This window comes from Bemisia tabaci, chromosome 1 (assembly GCF_918797505.1).
Source record: "Bemisia tabaci chromosome 1, PGI_BMITA_v3".
Classification (NCBI taxonomy): Eukaryota; Metazoa; Arthropoda; class Insecta; order Hemiptera; family Aleyrodidae; genus Bemisia; species Bemisia tabaci.
Window position 1 is genome coordinate 66,498,367 of NC_092793.1, and position 18,954 is coordinate 66,517,320.

Here is an 18,954-nt window from a genome sequence, read left to right on the forward strand (position 1 = left end):
TGGTATTGTTACCTCCTCTGCCGAGCTATGGTGGAACACCGTGCGACCATCCGAATATTGTCAAAGCTCCTCCGACGAATTATTAAGTTCCAGGAAAACTTATGGGTACTTCTCGATAAAATGTTCAGATACACGGAATAAAATTTGTAATGAAGTCCTGTGCAAAATTCGAAGGAAAATATTCACGAGTTTTCCAGAAAATTAGCATGATATCAGAGTAAATAGAGAATTTGCAGGTGTCTTAAATGTTGTGAATTTCATCTTTAAAATGGCACTGCGAGGAAAACAGAGTACGAGGATATCTTTGGTTTTTAAATTGGACAATTATTGGAGAAAATATGACAAAATAACCTAATCTGCTGAAATACATGCGTTTAAATGGGAAATGCCGCCAGATGACGACACAAGGCGGAAAATTTTATCACCTTTAAATCTATTATTCTACAATTTCCCATGTCAGAAAAAATTATGAAAAATACTGCGAACTCAGCTCATGACGCACTTTCAGATGAAGCAATAAAATGTTTGTGTGCAAATCCTCCATGTGGAAACCTCCGAATGTTCGCACGGCGTTTCCTCATAGCACGACAGCACTATCTGGCAAATTGCTGAGATGGTGGTGGGGGGCTCGGACATTTCCGAGGAGGCATTTGAGCGGCGGTGGGGTTGGCGCGCGAAGGCCGGACGAAGACTAAACACGGGTGAATGGTGTTGCTCGGCGTTCGGTGTTCGGCCAAGTGTTGAGATAATTGGGAATCCGCTCCGGCGCGGCGCTGCTCCTATCAGTGAGCAATTACAATGTTTGTGTGAACACTGTGAACCGATATCGTGGCGTTGCGAACTGAAATACTGAATCGTGCAATTATTCAGAATTACGGTTGTTACTTTCTCTGTCCAACGTCGATGAGCCGACTCCCGCCCGCGCCCACCCCCCCCCACAACCCCCCTCCTCCCTGACCCCTCCCCCTTCGCCTGTCTAAAGTTCGGCAACCTCTGACCGCGCCCTTGCCGTTTTCGGAGGGGGAGAGGGGGCGATTCGCAGTGAACTCGGCAGATTGCGCTCTTGGCCGCCGAGGAAATCACGAGATGAATGATAGACGTTAGCTTTTCCTGGAATCGTCCCTACGGATATTTATGACCGAAGACAACACATTTTAGAGTCTCCGTATTAACGTTCTAATAGAGTGAAGCAAAGTTAGCCCAAATAGCGGGCCGATTATTGAAAGTTTAAAGCAGCCCGATAAGACATCGAATTGCGATATATTGCATGGTTAAGATAGGGCTACGTCTAGTCGTATCGGGCTGACATTGCCTCAATAATCGTGCCGCTGGAGGTTTAGTCTGGGAGCATCGATGCGGGTGTTGACTGTTGAACTTCCAAGGGCCGCGCGCTGATGACCTTTAAACCAGAACTCCGAATAGAACAATCGACGAACCATACTGCTTTTCCTAACTTTTCGTCAGATATTTGAAAATTGTGTCGTTTTTTACTGTTTTTGTGAACGTTCAACAGTCAACACCCGCATTGATGCCCCCAGACTGAACCTTCAGTTTGAACGTCTGGGACGGGCTATCATAGTTCATATGGTTGACGCTATTTTTCGCCTCATCATGATTGATGAGTGACTTGTTGCGCATAAAATTCGCCTAATGGTGGCTGGTGAATATCGAAGGAAGCTCTTGGATAGGAGAGTTTTTGTGAATTAGATTAAGCCTGGTAAACACATTCTCAACGCTTTGAGCATTAGTTATTATTCGGCTGACACTTTCAGCCTCAGACACACGTTCAAAAAGAAGCTCCTAAGTGATGGCTGTTTAGTCAAGTGTAGGTAACCGATGGCAACCATTGGCTAAACATCCACCACTTTGGCGCTTCGCTTTGAACGTATGTTCGGGGCATTAGGGAAGAAATTCGTATGAGCGATAGGGTCTCAAAACATATAATGCTTCCAGTTAAGGGTCGTATACTAGTTTCTTAAACAATGATGCCTCTTTAAGCGATAGAAACTGCATTGATGAAGGAACCTTTAAAATTTGAGGAGCGACTAGGAAAACGACCCTTAGACATGTGGAATCCATTTTTTATTGGATGTTGTGTTTCAGGCTTCGGCAGGGCCATAAACTGTGATAAAGATTACATCCTTGATAAAGGCGAAGATTATAGGAAGACCGAATGAGGAAGGGAGCGAAACATAAATAGATGACAAGAATAGATCGGAATTATCTGAAAAAACATCACTGAAAACCGTGAAAACTGTAATATTTGCGAAGATGACTTCAAAACTCGAGACGTCCTGATTCTAGACTTCAGAGGGACTCCAACGATTCCTAGCAACGAAAGGGATGAAACTACGGTGGAAATCTGAATTAATAAATCTCCCTAAAATAGCAGAGACAGCTGTAAAATTTTAGAAATACCTGATGGTACCTAGGATTTGTTCAATTTCGATTACTTATTGCAAGGAAGATGACGGGAGGAGGAACTCCTCACTCCCCGAAGTTCATGGGAATCTGCAGAAAACATTTTAGACAAGCGGTGCGATGCCAATTATGCAATTTTTTGAACAAAACGTGTGAAAATTGGTCGAGGTACAGTTATTTGAGAGCTTCCGATTTGGAGGTAACATAATAGTATCGCGTGTAAGAGCAGGCCCTACACGAACAACACCGTTGGAAATCTCTTGACTAATTGGCATGTATGAAAATACATTTTGGAAGACTGATTTAAAAAAATAGCAAAAGAGGGAGAAGTTTCTTATAACCGTTTCAGCTGAGAAATTTTTAAGTGCGAAGTCTCTTAGACCAGAGAAACGAGACCTAAAGGTTTCAACACTGAACACACGTCATTATATAATAATATCAAAACTTTCATCACTACCTGCATTCGTTTTTACAAAAATGCATGTAAGATAAAAGGAGACATAAATTAACAAACAGAGAGAAAATAGGATGAAACCCATCCCGTTTTTATTCGATTTTTACTTCTAAACCACGCGCTCGATTGGCGAGGAAAGGTAAATATGCGTGGGTGGCTATTAGTTTGCCCAATTCAAGATGCGTTTTTTTGCGCTTGTCTTTTTATCGTTGGAGCTCGCCTTCTGGGCCCTGTCGTTTGCTATTGAGTAGTTCTGACGCAATTACGTCACGCATAATATTCCTCTGCCTCCTTCTCCGGCCCCGACTCGTCAAACACGGAGGGTACTCTTGTCAGTCCAATTAAAGTGTGCATCCGCGCCCATTTCCTAGAAAATTTTATGCAAATTACTCGATTTTTCGGTATTTTTCCTGGCCGTCCTTTTGCCTCCCACACAATCTATGCCTCTTCTTTCCTCCTCGTTTTCTAGTGCTCGGTTTCTGCGTTGCACTTGGCTCGTCAGAGCGATCAATGGGCAACCACTACAAATAGTTTCCTGGTTACGTTGTGACTTCTAAACACATCTAACGCTCCCTGAGGCCTTGTCTCCACGAGCCGTTTCAAGGGATTTGTTTCGGAGAAAAATCCCACTTACGAAGTCGGGAAAATTATCGAGTTAATCAATATTTCTTCCAATACAAAGTTTGGTCTTTTTACCCCTAAGCCGAACTGAGAGAGGGAGCAGAAAAGAAAGCGAATCGGGCGATATTTTGTTGGTTACTTCACTGTCCGTGTTTGTTTGTTAAAATAATGCGTCTAATTATCAATCGTGTTCAATTATAATCTTGATCCCGGATAAATACTCGGTTTTTTGCTAACTTATCTTCCCACGAAGACTTGTTGTAGGACCGCATGAGCTCCGTCCCTTGGTGACGGTAACAGAGAAAAATCCCAGAGGTCTCATTTCTGCAATTCGAACTCGGGACAAATCCCATGAAAACGTCCCGTGGAGACGAGACCTCAGATCTTTTTACATCACGCCAGAGGGAAATGCGGAATCGGTTAAGTGTGCAGGTGAAAGATTTATTTTGCTCAAAATAAAAATAAGACTTATGAAATGGTGGGGGGTTGCATTTCATTCTTACAATGAAAGTAAAAATTAAAAATGGCCGACAGTCACAATGGGCCCAGACAAATAATTAGAATGAAGGAAATAGCTTAACGGAGGTCGCATTCATATCGGCGAAAGCGGTAAAATGGAAAATGTAATCCCCTGATGTACAATCTTTGAGCTATCTTTAAAAGAAAGAAAGTAAAAGAACGAGCTTCATTTGAAACTCCTTACAACGCCTGTACAAACGCCCAATAAGTTTAAAAACGTTTATTTCATAGAAAGCCCCTTCAAAAAGTACCAAATATTTTGGTCTGATATAAAATTTTATTGTAAATATTTCAAATAAACGAGAGGGATAAACTTACCTGAAACAAGGCATGCAAGGTTGATTAATTTTATTGAGTTCATGCTAAAATACCATAAATTGCCTAAGCAATAACCCAGATGTAGTGCCGCCACTTACGATGAGGTTTGAAATTATTTAACTATGTAAGTACCATTATAGTACTCAAACTCACTTTTTTCAAGGAAGGACAGACTGATAGGCCGCGCAGGATTTTAGTAAGAAATAACAGCATATACCGGCTTTTGTGATTTTGCATGCATCTCTTCTTCCATGAATCTTCAAATGTAAAACATTCTCGATCGTTTATTTTCGAATACCATTCTGTGAAAATTTAGGAAACTCATGTTCTAATTCTTCTTAGAAAATATACACTATAATGTCAAAAATTTGCGGCCTCAAGGACATCGATACGTTTAGCTGAACTCAATCAATCTATTCCTTTCATTAATCTTCAAATGCAAAACATTCTCGACCGTTTATTTTCGAAGACCACATTGTGAAAATTTAGGAAACTCATGTTCTACGTCATCTTAGAAAATATAAATTAATGTCAAAAATTTGCGGCCTCGAGGACATCGATAAGCTTAGTTGAACTCAATTAATCTATTCTCGGAAGGAAGTTCGGAAAACTAGTCGTATTTCATATGGAAACAAGCCTAGCTGCAGAGAGAGGAGACGCGGCTCTTTGCGGAGCGCCTTCAAATGAACGTATAGGCAATATAGGCGACGCAAGAGCACGAATAGTTACCGACGCGCGCCTTGCCGTGATACGCTGAGGCGGGCTCGAAGCACAAGTTCATTAACCGCGCGCGGGTTACTTCGCTCCCTCTCGAATAAATAAATGAATGAGTAATGCGGACACTGGGAATTTACTTGTTTCCAAGGAAATTTGACACTGATCCAACAGCGATGTTAGAAGTGCTTTGGCACCTTCGATGGAGTGCCGCATGCCGCTACGGAATCTCATGACGGGTGTCTCCGATTTTCTCACACATAATAGCTCGGAGCCCATTCATCAATGGTTTATAAGATACCGCATAGCGAAAGCGATGACCCTTTCCACCCAAACAGGAATCGATTTACACCCTCATTTTGAAAATAATTCACTTGAACCTCACTTAAATCTCGAATGAATTCATTGCGAGCCTCGTGCTTTTATACTAAAAAAACGCATGATAAAGCTAAACTAGGAATATCGAAATGAAATAATGGAACCACCCTTAAGGTCTCAAGCACGCAACCGGCAGGTGGCAGTTGGGCTTGGGGACATCGAGCCCCTTTCCCCTCCTCGAAAGCAAGAAAAAGGATCTTTTTCAACACTTTTTCGGTGGAGAAACCCCGAACTCCACTTACTCTACAGAGGCAGACCCCCCTAACCAGGTCAGCGCCTTTTCCCCGAAAAAAATATTAGATACATGCTTGACCGTTCTCTGTTCTGTATTACAAAATTCGAAATTGGTTTATTAGTGCTACGCTTGGAAGAGTTTTGTAAACATATTGATACAAAAAAGAAGGTCCCAAATAGGGAAAAAGTAAATTCTGAGTTACGATGAAATATTTAAACAACTTAATTTTGAGGAAAAGCTACTTCGATTTTCGGATACCGTCATATTGCAGGATCCAATTTATTTAATTTTAACGCAACTCTTAACTTTTCTGGTAAAAAAGTGAATGAAACGCTCGCAAATTATTCTTCTGGTTAGTAGAGAGTGATGACCTCTAAGAACTTAAATTGAATTTTTTTCCGTAAACTTAAGAAAAATTGATCTTCTGGAAAAGGACTCCTTTCATAGAAAATCGCGAACGGAGAAATTGAACATTTAACCAAAGTGTAAACTAAAGTAAAATGCCTGCATTGTTATGAAAAACCGCTATTGTCTAGAACAGAGTTGGAATATCACGAGTAGCGTTACTTCAAAAGAAGTTAATTTAAACACTATGAGTTTTTATGGCATTTTTTTATATTTGTATGATTTACATTTTTTGAGAAATGGTTGGAGGGAACTTTGAGTGGGGCCTGACGGTTGAATCTGAGGCGCGCGCTTAGACGACTTGCCGGCATACATGAATGTTAGGAATCTTTGTCGGGGTCCAATCTCCTATGCTATGCTGTCGTGCTCAGGAAAAACGTCGTATGAACATCCGAGAGTTGCCAAATTTCCCTTCTTAAAGTATTAACTATAGAGACAAATAATAAATATTTCTACTTTAAATTCTCTGATACTTTAGATTATATTGTGAAGGTAATTCTCTGGAAGATTGGACGGAAAATTTTCACAATTTTCTTGGAAATTCGTATTTTACCAAAAGAAATTTGGCAACGCACGAAGTTTCATGCGGCGTTCTTCCTTAAGACGGCAGTATGCTCCTGCTCTCCGATTCTTGCGTTTACAACTTCCATAATAAAGAAAACACACTGGGAGAAGTGCATTCGAGTTGATGAGAAATAAAAAAAGAGTTGTAAATCTAACCTTGGCTCATTTTTCTGCCTTATTCTCTGTTCCTGTTTTCGAGATGGTTAAATCGTACGGACTCACTGCTATTCCACGTCTCAATTAATTTACCAAATAAACGTGAGCTTTTACGAGCTATTAAATCGGGTTTGAAACCGAAGAGATAAAGTTACGACGTGAAAAGTTCCGGAAAAAGTTCTTCATTATTCAGTGGCAAGGCGTGAATGATCGATTATCGATATCTCCTCATTTGAAGCTGTGGTAAAGAATCGATCATTAAGGTATTCGTTGCGAACACCCTGTTTATCGATCCTTTTCCATCGGCAACGTGTGAAAGCAAGGAAAAATAAACGAAAATACTAGGTAACTCTCTACATTCATTAACGAGCGTTTAGGTCTCCCGAAAAATTTCTTGTGTATTGAATTCACTCCAATAAGACAGACTTTGCTTAGACAATAATACGAGGTAAAACTGATTTAAAGGGTTTTTAATTCGGCCCAAAAGTATCGACAAACATTGCTCTAAATAAACTATGCATTTGCTCTTTCCTCCTTTTAAAACCAGGATGGAAAAATATGTTGACGTCGCTGTCACTTATAAAAAAATGTTAATTTTGAAGAAAATGCACAATTAAAAATTTCCGTGTTTGTCGGTGCTCTGTGTTACTTGGTGTTACTCAGATCAACCCAAAGGACTTGGTTGCTTAACACAATTTTGAGTTGAATTGAGCCAAACCGAAGGTTACTCTGAGACATCGGGTCATGAAGAAAATGTCCTGCCGAACTTATGGACCCTTGTTTTCCTCCCGATCCTCAGAGGTCGCGACTCGCGAGTGATTATCGCATTGGGCTGCCACCGATGGAATCCGGGTCGATCCTGGCAAATGACGACTAATTTTTAACGAGGTGGCACATTTTTGACGAAAAAGATCAGACCACCTCAACCCAAAGATTTGATCAACTTGACCCAGGGAAAACTAACACACAAAAAATTAACCAACAGCTTGTGTTACTTCGTGCTTTACTTCCCCTAGTAAAACAAGATCTTGGTTAATGTTTCCGACTGCGTACTGTGTTTTCGAAGGGTGAAAAATTCCATGGAAAAAGAGAGAAAGATGCCTCGTTGCGGAAAATAGGTTCAGCACGGACAGAAATTTGGCAATATCTGAATGCTCATACGGTGTTTTTGTGAGCTCGGGCATGCGCATGCATTTGGCTCACTATACTCTGCCGTGCTAACGAAGAACGCCGTATGAGTCCTCAAGCGTTGCCAAATTTCCTTGGATAAAATACGAATTTATAAGGAAATTCGTGAAGATTTTTCCTCCAATTTTTCAGAGAATTTTGTTTACAGCCAGATCTAAAATATCTGAAAATCTCAAGAGAAAATAGTCACAGCTCTTGTCAAAATTTAACATATTATCGGAGGAAATTTGGCAACTCTCGAATGTTCATACGGCGTTATTCCTTAGCACGGCAGTACTGCTCCGAGGGACGCGTGAATTAATCAGGAACGAGAGGAGGGGGACGAAACAAGCGAGACGGTCACTAGCGCGAGAGGGCCACGAGTTGAGGACTACGTGATGCCAAAAGAATAATGAATCAATTTTTATTTACGACACATTTCGATGAAACAATCGGCCGTCCGAGTGCGTGTCTGCGTGTCACCGTGTCATTCCCTCCTCCAAAAGACGATATTGTTCCATTTAGTGTCAATCAATAGCCTCATCCGTGATGGCGGATCGCTATCTGTATCCCGTATTTTTTCAGGAAAAGTCCCACTGAGCTAAACGAAATTCTTCCCACTTTGGCAACTAAGTTCATTTCGTCCGTTTTTCGAGTACGGCCTTCATCAGTACCGTTTGTGCGAGGAAATGAGGTGCATGATAACGAGACGAATTCTGTCGTGCTGAGGTAAAACGCCGTGTGAAGAATTGCACTTTGTCATATTCCTCCTTACAGATTAGGAAGTTCCCTGAAAACTTTCCGATTTGTTTCATTTTAAACTTCAAGACAATTTCCTTCGCAATTTCTTCTAATATAAACGAGAATTTAAAAACAAGATATTCATGACTTTCATCGAGGGTAAATATTTTATCGGGTGAAATTTTGCAACGTTCGAATGTCCATACTACGTTTGGTCCCAGCACGGCTAAAATCGAGCGTTCGGAATACAACCAGTTTTGAGCATTTAGCAACGTAGTAAAAATAGAACGACTTTCTCTTCGACGAGTCGATAAGAGTAGTTATTCATCAAATGTTTTCGTATTCTAAAAAAAAAAAAAAAAAAAAAAAAAAAAAAAAAAAAAAAAAAAAAAAAAAAATTGAATCACCTTGCGCAGAACTAATATCAAAACAAAACCTGGAAACATAAGATATTGATGTGACACACAAGCCATACTTCAGATTGAATGAGCCGAAATTCAGAATTTTTTTTATATTTTGGTAAACCACATCTTCACGTTCTTTCTTAAAGCACCAGAAATTTTCAGCAAGTCGTGAATCAACATTACATTACATTGTCATCACACGCATGTCTTTTGGTTTTACCAAGGAAGTTCATACAGCAAAATTACCTAGTCGTGATACTGAAGGCAAACCTCGAGCTTACGACATCTACCGACTCGTCCATGCATCGTCAATTAATTCCACCAAACAACTTTTTAAACGTGCATAAGTTTGGAGACTTAAACGCTCGGGTAGAAAAGTAGCTAGACGCATAAAACGCATTCACTGATCGATACAATGTACAGACGAGAGAACTTGTCGCTTGGAAACTTTCCATCTTCATTTAATCTTTCTATCCTTCAACTTCCGCCCAAAAATCCCACTCTATTTCAGAGAAAAACCACAGTCTTCTCGAGTTAAATTGAGCACTGAACTGATTTCGATATATTCTATGAGAAGTTCATAAAACAAGAGGTTTTGTTGGCTTCTAATCACCCGAACAATTTCTGAGGGTCTTCAGGATGATAATTGACAATATATTATAAAGACTCGTTGATAATAGTTATCAATCGAATTTCATTTGACCCGTTCCCTTAAAACTTCGCAAAAGTTGGATACTGTTATCCTCGGTAAGGCGGTCGTTCCAATTCCAGACTTCTTCCACGACTAAAACCTCTTCATTAGAGGGAATTCCCGGGATCCTGGATTCGTTAAAGCGACTCGGTGGGAAGGCGCGAAACTCGATTCGCGGGTCGCGGGCGGCGATAGTATCGATAAGCGCCGGAATTCAGTCGTCAGACGCATGATAAACTGCGCATGCGCCGATAGGGAATCACGCATCAGCATCGCGGCCGGCGCTTGAGCCTCGCCAAACACAAATTACGCACATCTCGAACCAGTGGTGAGGCGTGCTTTGCGATATATCGATTGTTATGCCATTTAGTCCTATGGAAAAGGATCGATAAACAGGGTGTTCGCAGCGAACACCTTAACAATCGATTCTTTACCGTGGGTTTAAATGGCAGAACAATCGATACTTCGCAATTCACGCCACGGCTTTGCCTCGAACCCTGCTCGCGAGCAGGATAAACTTCCGCAGGAAACAACGGGGGAAGGGAGGAGAGGGGGGGGGGTCTCGCGAGAAATATGCAGACCGTTAGCAGCGGCTCACAACGTTAGGACAAAATTGTGAAAATAAAAAGTAAAAAATCAAAGACTAGGGAAAGCCCTCGTCGCACAGGAACGAGATACGCTTTGGACATCGGAGTAAGACTTTTAACTATAAGGAAAAATAAGAGGGCAGAAATTTTGGATTTTTTCACTTGAGCATGATACGTTTATTCAATGTACTCTTGAATGTGTTTCTTTCCAACACCGTCCTCCGGACAAATAATGCTTGCAACCTCAAAATTAACTTATCAGTTCTTAGTTTCAGATGCAACGTCACCTTGAATCGATATCTACTTTTTCCTCAGTATGAGGTCCGTAGAGGACCTAGCCTCTGTCTTATCGGTTCTTTCATTATCAATATATTTCCATTCAAAAGACGTTTAAGATTGGCTTGAGTCCATCTTAAAATTGACTAATACGTTTAAAAGTTCTCATCAGTATTTAATTAATTCTTCCTACGAAAAATCAATACCATTCTACATGAGATCAGTTCATCATGAAAAGCATTCAGCTGAGTTTGCCGTCGAAATTTTTAAACTATTTCTTTATAATTAAGCTATTAATTACATAGTAAGTATACTTTCTAACTTTCAACTAACTTTGCCGTATTGGCATGGATAATGTATAATTGTAGATAGTTGAAAACTCGAGTCAAATATACACTTCAGCAAATGATTGATACAGCCTAAATTACTAGGACTGAAGAAAACTATTAGGTCTCCAACGGAATCCGAAAAAAATCGAGAAGCCTTAGGCTAGAAGTTAATGTGACCAAAACAGTGACGAAAAAGGAGGAAAGCCACAAAATTTGATCCTACACTGGAAAAAAGTCGAAAGCCTTGCCTCTTAATTTAGGCGGATTTTGGATTCTGGCAAAAAACCGATGGAATCAAGAGTATTTTTCTTGTCAAATTTTTCAGAAGTCTGGACTCTGGATCCAAGAGTCTTTTTATCCCAATGTACGAAAAGAAGGTTAAAGTCAGGCCAAGGGGTGGTTTTGAGAGGGATCCATATCTATTGGAGCTCAAAAATAGGAAACTTGAAGAGTTGTCTGCATTTTTGGCCGTTTCTCTTGACTGAGCGCCGGGAGGGATTCTAGGTGGGGTAGGAGGGGAGGGGGGGCGAGCACGATTTGAGGCATACGGCTTATAAACCAGTATCGGGGAGGATGTAAATAGCCGCCAAGACAATGGTCATCTGTTAGGCGAAATAAATAGGCTTTGCGAGCCGCAGGTACATTAACGGGCCTGGGGCCGGAATCTGAAAAAAGCAAAAAGCGACCTCCGCCGGCCGGGCCGGGCCGGTCAGTGGGTGCGCGGCGAAGCCTCAGCGGGTGCCGTTAAACTATAATTGAAAAATTAATCGCACGTAGCATCTGAGCGTCTGTGCAAATATTAATCTGACTAAAAATCCACGCGTTTGCGTTGCGTTTCCGCGGCGGCGGATGCAATTGCACATCTCGATGCGGACATGCGAGCGCTTATTGAAATTCTGCGCGCTTGACGATACTCTTTCATTGCGCATGCGCGGTTAGGTCGCACAATGGGTCGGGCCTTCACGCTGTTCCGCCACTTCGACACGAGAGAGCGCTCAAAGCAAAAATCAAGTTTTGAGAAGATGGACCTGGAGAAGAAGAATAGGGGCTCATTCCGTTCCTTCTACACAAGGGCTACGACCTAGATCTCGCGTCTTGTGATTTCTGATTTTTTCCAAAACTGAAAATACCTCAAGGAGGCGGAAGCTTCAGTTTAGGGTATGAAATCATCGATGCAGTTGAAGCTTTCCAACAAAACGCAATGGATGAGAGCTAATTTTGTGGGTTAAAAGTTCATTTTCAGAGCCCTGGAGACCGCAACTGGATAACTTTTTAGTTGGTCCATAAGATTAACCGATGATAACCTTTCACTGGAAAAAAACACATTGTATCCAGAGTCCAGACTCCTAAAAACATCGACAAGAAAAAGTACTCTTGATTCAATCAGAATCTAGCTTAAATGAAGAACCAAGCCTCTTAATTTAGGCGGATTTCGTTTCGATTCAAGCAAAAATCCGATTGAATCAAGATTGTTTTTTCTTGTCAATGTTTTCAAGAGTCTGGACTCTAGATCCAGTGTGTTGTTTTGGTCCAGTGTTGTTTTGTCACTGCTTTGACCGCGAGTTTCCGACATTTCCCGACTGAGCGCTGGGGGTTTGGTTCGGCTCCGGCTAATTGTTTCCGAGCTAAAATGTGGGTTCGGCATCGGCCAGGGCCGGGGTCCGCAATCTCGGAGGCTCCGCGTGAGGTCACGAGTATCCGTCAATCCCGGTTACGGAATCAAGCCGAAGAGTATCGCACGCGTATGCGCTGCCCGCTGCGGCGGCGGTGCTGTGCGTCGCCTTGCGGCCGGCCACCCGCGAGAACCCTCCGATTCTTCTTCGCTCCGACTCCGAACATCGATTTCCAACTGTTGATATTGAAGGTTTCCTCCGACTTCCGAGCCCGCGGCGGCGAGGGCAAAGGCCGACCCCTGACCGCCACGCGGCTCAACCCCCCATACGTGGAGCTAGGCGAGGCCTCCGTCCTCTTTCACGCTGTGTCTTCGCTCGCTTTTTTCAGGTGCGGAACTTAAGGATGAAACAGCGGACCCGGGAGGTTTTAGAGGCAACAGAGATGGACTTCTGGCGTAGATCCGCTGGTATTTCCAGAAAGGATCGCGTCAGGAATGAGACGGTACGGGAGATCATGGATGCCAAACAGACCATCGTGCATGACATTATGACAAAACAACTCATTTGGTATGGTCATGTCCAGAGAATGGCAGGAGACAGGTTGCCGAAGAAGGTCCTTGACTGGGTTCCTCCTGGGAGAAGACGCAGAGGGCGCCCAATGAAAGGTTGGAGGGAAGGGATTGATGCGGAAATGTTAAGGTGCTCAATCCCCCAAGATTTGTGGTTTGAAAGAGAGCAGTAGAGGTTAGGAGTCGTAGAGCGCGAGGGAGTGCTGTAAAGCGACTTATATGTATGTATGTATGGAACTTAAGGTGCGCCGATCCGCCGCGCAAGTTGACAACCAAAGTCGGCCAGTTGAAACTTCAGCTTGAGCAAGAAGGAGAGTTATTTCTTACAGATACCTAATGCACTGGAAAAATAAACACATTGGATCTAGAGTCCAGACTCTTGAAATCATTGACAAGAAAAAATACTCTTGATTCAATCAGATTTTTGCTTAAATCAAAGGGAGATCCGCTCAAATTAAGAGGCTAGGTTCTTGATTTAAACAAAATCCGATTGCATCAAGAGTATTTTTTCGTGTCGATGTTTTCAGAGTCTGGGCTCTAGATCCAATGTGTTTCTTTTTTCCAATGTAGCTTCGATTGCTCCGGGTGCTACGTCCGGAACTTTCGGCCTCTGAGCCCAGAACGCGGACGGTATATCTATACAGCCAGTAAATGCGGCTCTCACGGCCGGAGTTTTTTTTATCCATGATCGTTTTTTGAAGCTTCCCGCTTCAAAAACGATGCCACGGCACGGGTGAACAATTTGTAAGAGGAGTAGTTCTATCCAACCCTTTCGCACTAGGATGCTACACAATATTCAACATGTCTGTCGTTTCCGCGCGCAAATCGCGAGAAAGCATCTTGGTCTTTACCAACGCAGGGATATGAACACGCCGGATGATGAAATCCCGTCTTTTCACGTGTGTTTTGGCGGGTTGGGGTCGGCTTTGTTGAATATTGCGTAGCATCCTAGTATACAAGAAGTAGGTGGAACGACTCCTATTATGAAATGTTCACCTGTCTCGTGTACCGTTTTTGAAGCGGGAAGCTTAAAACACGCTAATTTCTTACGCACAGATTGTGAAGCTAGGAATGTATTTCAGACTTTCCTGATTCGCTCATCCTGAGACTAGAGACATTTTTTCTGAGAAATAACTCTTCTATTTGCTCTAGCGGGAGTTTGAAACAGTGGCGGGGCGTGAATGATCGATTATCGATATTTCCCTATTTCAAACTATGGTAAAGAATCGATTATTAAGGCGTTCGTTGCGGACATCCTGTTTATCGATTCTTTACCATATGTTTAAATGGGAAATCGATCGATACATCGCAAAGCACGCCACGCCACTGGTTTGCAACAGGCCCATTTGTCGAAGGCAATCCGATCGAGTTCCTTAGATGGATCGTCGCGCCGCCTGTGGTCGTCGGTTTGTGCGGCGAACTTGCACGCCTTGGAAAAAACTGATGGACGGAAAGGAAAGCTAGGGTCATTTTCGGACTCGGCACTAAATATATCGTGTAAATCAATTATCAAATCCCCATTTTTCGATATAGACCTGTATAAACGGAGACTAGGCCTCATCTGGTTTGAAAACTGTCGAAATGTACCTCTTGTTTCTCGGTGAAGTCGTTATTGTAACACTGCAACAGTGCTCCAACTTCAGGGTATAATTTCAGGAACCAACTTGGCAGATAAGCTTAATTTTCAGGTACCATTCACGATTTTTCAGGGGCTGGATCCGTCACTGAGGCCACAGAAACGAGGAGAAAGATACAAACTGAAAGTTGTCTCGGGTCGAGTGTTGAGGTGTCGCGTCGAGAGGGTCCAAACAAGGCTACTTACGCGACCGAGGCTGATTATGCCGGGCAGTGGACGATGGGCGCTCATTAATCTAGCTCAGCCGCTCACACTTGCACTTGAATGAAAACCCCGAGAGGACAACCCGGGATATTCTACTGCCGTCCGCATAATACGCGCCGCTGTTCACACGGTTATGTCACACTCGAGTACATTTAAATGCCGGTCCGCCGCGGAGATGTTGAGGTAGGACTCGCTTTGAGACAAAGTCCACGGTTTCGTCTCGACAGTCGACGACCCGGCCCCGGGCTGAGAAGCGATGCGACGCCACGCGGGACCAAAAAGCTTGTTCCTCATGGTAGAGGATGTCCCCTGAGCCTCTGACTCATCCACAAATCGATCGAACGGCTTTTTTGCTGTGAGGCGCTCAGTGCTGGACGGATGCCAGGAGATTTCACCCACTTTCTGGATGCACTTGATGGAGCTCTCATCTGGCTTTGTTGCGGGTGCTCACGAGTATTCCTTGATTCTAGTTATCTTTTTCGATTTCTTTACTCTGCGATTCGTGTTAGCATTCTCCCTACTTATAAAAATTGAGAGAATGAGCCTTAGAAAGGGTGGACATGAAATTTTCCACTGAAACTGCAAATTTTCAAATTGATTTCTCCAAGGGTGTATGGGGTACTTTTTGAAAGAGATTTTCAGAGAAAATCAATGAAACCACTTCTAAAACCCATACCTTCCGTGCATACAGTAGAGGTTTCAAGATCAAAAGATCCAATTTTATAATAGTCCATAATTTTCGGAATATGGTCTCTTTGTGGGGGAATTGTTGGGTCCAGGAAGGGTTTTCTTTAACCAATAGCAGCTATTGAGAAACTCGCATTAAATAGAGGATGCGTCTGATTACTTTGGTATCATAACTTACGGCTGTCATGCTGAGTATCGGGCGAAAATCAAAAAATCAATTTACCTGAAACAGAAAGAAAGAAATACTTATAGTCAAGTGCAGACAGTATACGGTGTCAATAATAATATGATGGTGTGTTTTTCCTCTGTCTTTATTCAAACGATTCTAGAAATCTGTCTTTTCTCTATTTTCTCCTAATGAAACTTAGAATTATCGTCATCTCCCTCACGAGAGAACGTAACCATAATTCAATGTTGCCGAATTCCCCCTCGCAAATAGCATTTTTACACGCACTGGAAAAAAAAAACACATTGAATCTAGATTCCAGACTCTTGAAAACATTGGCAAGAAAAAGGAATCTTGATTCAATCAGATTTAAGCTTAAATCAAAAGGAAATCCGCTCAAATAATGAGGCTTGGTTCTTGATTTAAGCTTAAATCTGATTGAATTAAGAGCATTTTTTCTTGTCGATGTTTTTAAGAGTCTGGACTCTAGATCCAGTGTGTGTGTTTTTTTTTCTTTTCTTTCTCTTCTCTCTTTTTTTTTTTTTTTTTTTTTTTTTTTTTTTTTTTTTTGGTAGAGCAGGGAATCTTGGACAATTCTGACTGAAAATTTCCCCGATTTTTCCTCTGATCTTGCACGAAAATCATAAAAATGTTGGACAAAATTGCATTCGTACTTGTATATTTTTGTAGAAAATTGAATAATTTGAGTCACTTTTGCAACCTCGGGAAAGAGTTACGTTACTTCGCCTGGGAAACGAAGTCATGTGGGTAACGTTTCAGATCAAGTAATCTTTCCGCACAGTTTGCAAGCTCATGAGGAGCAAATGTTGGGTTGAATTTGCATGAACTTTAACTATCAAGTCCCCGAGCGTCCGCGACTCGATAGTTAGGTGCGAGCTCCACCCACGTTTAGATTTTTCTCTCCGTTTTAAGACATATTTTTTTTTGGAAAGAATGAGTTAATTTGAAGAAAATGATTGGTGAGATCTTTCAATATTAGCAGCTCCTCGTCATTATCTAAGAGCTTCGGTCTGATGAGCCCGGGCGGTCTGTTTTTCATGTAACTATGCAAAGTAACAAATGTAACGACGGTAAAACTACCAAACCACGTATCTCGGTTTGCGACGTTGCAGACTTCCTGTCATACTTACTCTATTTTTTAATTGGAAAACTACTCGACGTTAATTCTTGTAAACTTCCGTGATTTTTTTTCTTTGTGCAAAGGAAATTCTGTAAATACTTTAAGGAATGATATAGATTTTTTGTTCTCCTTTAAAATTAGAACAGGAGTGAAGATTTTTAAACAAAGCAAAAGAATTATGTGGTTTAGAAATTTCACCGTCGATAAAAGAGAAAAAAAATGAAAATACTAGGGCTAATTGAATCGGGGCGTGCGAAATTCGCTAATGTTCATTTTCCCAGTCTTAAGCTTTTTTGAGTTCATAATACTTTTTGGAGTTGGTTGCTGCCACGAAAGTAGCGTTAAAACTCGTCTTCGAGTTTTCTTAATCCCAAAACGAGTCCTTGCGTTACTTTTATGATTGTATCAACCCATTAAAGGATTATGAACTCAAAAAAGAAAGAGTAAGACTGGAAAAATGGACATTGGCGGTTTCCGCACGTCCCAATTCAATTATAGACATAAAGTAGCTATGAAAATCAGGAGCAGAAGAGAACTCTGTGAAAACTTTAAGAGATGATATTGATTTGTTCTCCTTTAAAAAAATAAAATGGGAATGGAGATTTTTAAACACAGCAAACGAGATGTGTGGTTTAGGAGTTCCATCTTCGATGAAAGACAGAAAAAAATGAAAATTCTAGGGAAATGAAACTCTACTTGTATCGGGTCGTGTGAAATTCGCTAATGTCCATTTTTCCAGTCTTGAGTTTTTTTTTAGTTCATAATACTTTTTGGAGTTGGTTGCAACCACGAAAGTAGCGTTAAAACTCGTCTCCGGGTTTTCTTAATCCCAAAACGAGTCCTTTCATCTCTTTTATGGTTGTATCAACTCCTTAAAGAATTTTAAACACCGCGATAATTTTAAACGAGATGTGTGGTTTAGGAGCTCCATCGCGGATAAAGGTGAGGAAAAATGAAAATTCTAGAGCTAATTACAGTGATAGAATTGCTGTGAAAATCAGGAGTAGTTGTGCGAAAAAAAAAAAGAAAAAAAAAATGATGGGAGCTTAGGAGCTGGACGCGGAGGTAGAGGCGCAGAGAGCGTCTCCTCAGGGGCCAAGGGGGGATGTAAGTGTCAAGAGCGAAGAGTGCACTCATCTGCCGCATGGAAGGGGGACCCGTGGGGGCCGGGGGTCGGGGGGGCCCGGGTCGGGGTACGAGGAAGAAAGGAGAGAGATGGCAGGTGTCCACATGAAGCAGTTTGTTTTACACAGTCGGTGAAGGCCAAGGTATTAGCTCAGTCACTCGGTGCTTCCTCTTTCAGCTTACGCGCGCGCGGGTTCGCCGATCCCGGCTTAGTTCCGCCACTTCCGTATCCTCTCGCCACGCGCCTTCCACTCATTCCGCGAGCTTTTCCGCCGTCGGATTTTCACGCAGTTTCCATCGGATTCACTTTTGTGGCGCGAAAAATCACCGTTGCTCAAGTGTTATTTTTTGGCCGGCCTTCTCATACTGGATTTCCCTCAGTTTCCAACGATCGTGGAAGTTACGTACTGTCGTCGCTCCATTTGGTTTACTCAAGTTTCAAGTGTCCGTTCCTGAATTTTTAGCGAGGTAAGATTCCAAGACTTCAAACAGATTCGCGTCGGAAAGTTCGGTGACTCTTCAGACCCTTGTGTTTGTCGTTCGGTTTATTCTTGTTTTTTCTTTTTATTTATTTATTTTTCGTTTCTTCATTTTGGGGGCGACGGTTCTATTGCGAGGGTGAAATTTTTGGTGATATTTTTTTAAACTATTTTTTCTTCGATTTTTTTTTGTGAAAAAATCAGATTTTAAAAAACTTTAACTTGTCTCTTGCAAAACTGCAAAATAAGGACGCTGAAATCTATACATACCAAGTGCATTTTAATTGTTCCATATTGTGTGTGTTTCTTTCAAGAATGTACTTTGGAAAATTTGTCTGGTGAAAATTTTATCTA

At 41.8% G+C, this 18,954-nt stretch overlaps 2 protein-coding genes across 2 annotated transcripts in view; one reads left to right on the top strand and one right to left on the bottom strand.

The window, feature by feature from the left end:
* Positions 1-18,954, bottom strand: part of Atg16 (Autophagy-related 16) — a 359,788-nt gene that overhangs the window by 103,462 nt on the left and 237,372 nt on the right. The window lies entirely within an intron of this gene.
* Positions 17,947-18,954, top strand: part of neo (ZP and PAN domain-containing protein neyo) — a 230,852-nt gene continuing 229,844 nt past the window's right edge. Inside the window, exon 1 of the mRNA XM_019047803.2 lies at positions 17,947-18,589. The gene's annotated coding sequence lies outside the window, so the exon portion shown is untranslated. The remainder of the gene's footprint in view (positions 18,590-18,954) is intronic.